The sequence below is a fragment of the Macrobrachium rosenbergii genome, chromosome 59 (assembly GCF_040412425.1).
Source record: "Macrobrachium rosenbergii isolate ZJJX-2024 chromosome 59, ASM4041242v1, whole genome shotgun sequence".
Classification (NCBI taxonomy): Eukaryota; Metazoa; Arthropoda; class Malacostraca; order Decapoda; family Palaemonidae; genus Macrobrachium; species Macrobrachium rosenbergii.
The window spans coordinates 30,177,114-30,179,613 of NC_089799.1; the positions used below are offsets into that span (position 1 = coordinate 30,177,114).

The 2,500-nt window shown below is 37.0% G+C and overlaps 1 protein-coding gene across 1 annotated transcript in view; it reads left to right on the forward strand.

Annotated features, from left to right (window-relative positions):
• LOC136837409 (uncharacterized) overlaps positions 1-2,500 on the forward strand; it is a 535,398-nt gene that overhangs the window by 502,985 nt on the left and 29,913 nt on the right. The window lies entirely within an intron of this gene.

Sequence of the window (2,500 nt, forward strand, 5' to 3'; positions counted from 1 at the left end):
CAATCACAATAACTGTTGATTCTTGGACGAGCTCCCAGGGTAGAAAACTTCAATATTTGATGCTTCATATACCTGCACAGAAGGCTCATCAACAGTGTCTGACTGCCCCTATACATACTTAATGATGCACATCTTATCTTGCATCCTTCTTCGTGCTTTGTAGATATTAAGGCCCTTCCTTTGCTATATATCCTTTATTCTGTCTATCAGGCACTTTCTTGATATTCCTCTCCTCTCCTCCCTGTAAACGCACCTGAATTAAACAGTCTTTTCACAAACCAACTCAGATCAATATTTCACTTCCTTTCGATTCTCTTTATACCATGTATGCTAGTAAAACAGCTCATCTCAACAGATTCAACACTTCCTTCGAACATTCCAACCTTAGCTTTCACCTACACTGAGCCTCTTTTCAGTCTTTCAGAAAGTGCCTGGCACCTTTTTTGTTTCAACTATTTTGAGACTCATCTCTCATCCGACAATCATCCAATACATTTCCTCCCAAGCGTTTAGTTTCATCAGCTATTCTGTTTTTCTACCATTCTTGTTATGTTACCATTCAGAGCTCCATTTCTTCTGGCTTCTATTTGCAGTCATACAATGTTCTTGCTCGCATTTTAACTTTCTCCATGACCAAAAACTGAAAATCTTTCATTAGGTTCTTTAATTTCCCTTTAGTATCCTCAGTCAATACTATATCCTCTGCAAATACCAGCCAAATCTCACTCCATTTTCTTGTTCCACGTCCACCTACTTCTTTCGACGTTTGTCTGACTTCTTGCATCACTCCATCCATAAAAATACTAGTCAGATATGGAGACAGTACGCCCATGTCTCAGTACAACTTTTACATCAAAATAGTTATTCTTCCATTTAAGTATTCCAACAAATGCTTTGGTTCCATCGTAGAAACTTTCAGTCACTCTAAAATACTAATCACCTATACCACCAAACTGAAGCTTCTCCACATTGCCTTTCGGTTGATTCTATCATTTATTATTTTTGCCTTTCGGTTGATTCTATCATAAACTATATTTGCCTTTCGGTTGACTCTATCATAAACTATTTTTATGGCCATGTACTCCACACAAAGTTTTACCCTTTACCTCGAAACTTACTCCACAAACTCTTCTTGAAACCAACACTTCACCTTTATTCTTATGCACTTATTAATTTCAACTATTCCGTCATAACCATTCCTGACCCTGACATACTTTACACACTCTGGTAAGTCATTCAGTCTCCCTCTTACCACTGTACTACTGCATTTCACATATAACTACATCAATTTCTGGTGTCTTTTCATTATGTATAAATAAATGTGTGTATGTATGTGTAAGTTTGTACATACTTTCCGGGTAGACGTTACAATAATTTATCTTGCTTCTGAAAGTTCTCAAAAATGTTAATGGATAGCCTATTACAGCTGCTGACCTCTATAGACTTTGCCTAGCAGTCCATAGCAAAGGCATCAGTGGAATTCGTTGGTTTTGAAAAGGTACAACAACAATCATTTGAGCCTGTCAAGGTGACCATGTTGTGCGGATTGCATTAGTAGAGATATTCACTGATGTCATTCACACATATATATTTACATATATACATTATGTGTATATATAACATATATATACACACATATATATGCATGCACATGTATGTGTAGGTATATTCAACACCGAGCCGTTTCCCTAACAAGGAGTGACTCTATCGAAAACAATCAGGCTTGAGGTAGGCAGTCCACAAAACTAAAATGAGCAGCTCTCATACTGTTCTATGGTTTGCTAGGCATAGCCAGCACGGTACTTGATCACTTTTAACGAAGAAAAATAACTCGTCATTTTTTCCGAGTCCTTATTTTTATACGTAGCGTCGATGCTGCCAGAATGTTAAGTATTGTTTTAAGTACTATATGTAAGACCTCTCATTACGTCAGAGAGGATGGTACTAATTCAGATGCTTCAGTTCTTTGCTCCCATTGTTGGAAGTTTGTTCTGCCTGAATGTCAGCAGCATTGCGAGATCGTTATCTTAGGCCAGTTGTCCACCAGGGAGGTTTCCTTTTTCACAAAAGTGATTATTTTGAATTAAACAGTCGTTGGAATATATCATATTTGGTCGTTTCATTAAGTTGCATTTTAGCAAGGAACTCAACTATATCATCTTGCTTGTGTTTTAATGAACGCTGTTTGTTTTGCAGAGCGTCATTATTCATGCCGTTGATGCTTTTCTGACTTGAGTCTCATCTTCCATTTATTTACACGTTTTTGTTTTTTATTCTAAATGTATCTTTCAGTTCCATCCGTATTCTGCTCGATTCCTCTTAGCTTTTCTTTTCACACATACAGGGATTCTGTTGTGTGGAAGCTGCCCTAGCAGTCTCTAATACTATACACTGATTTTGTTCTCAGATCGGACGTACAGATTATCGTACACGAATAAATTTCATTGCCATTCTGTGAATGATGATCGTAAGAAAAAAAATATTTTTATGATATTGTCAG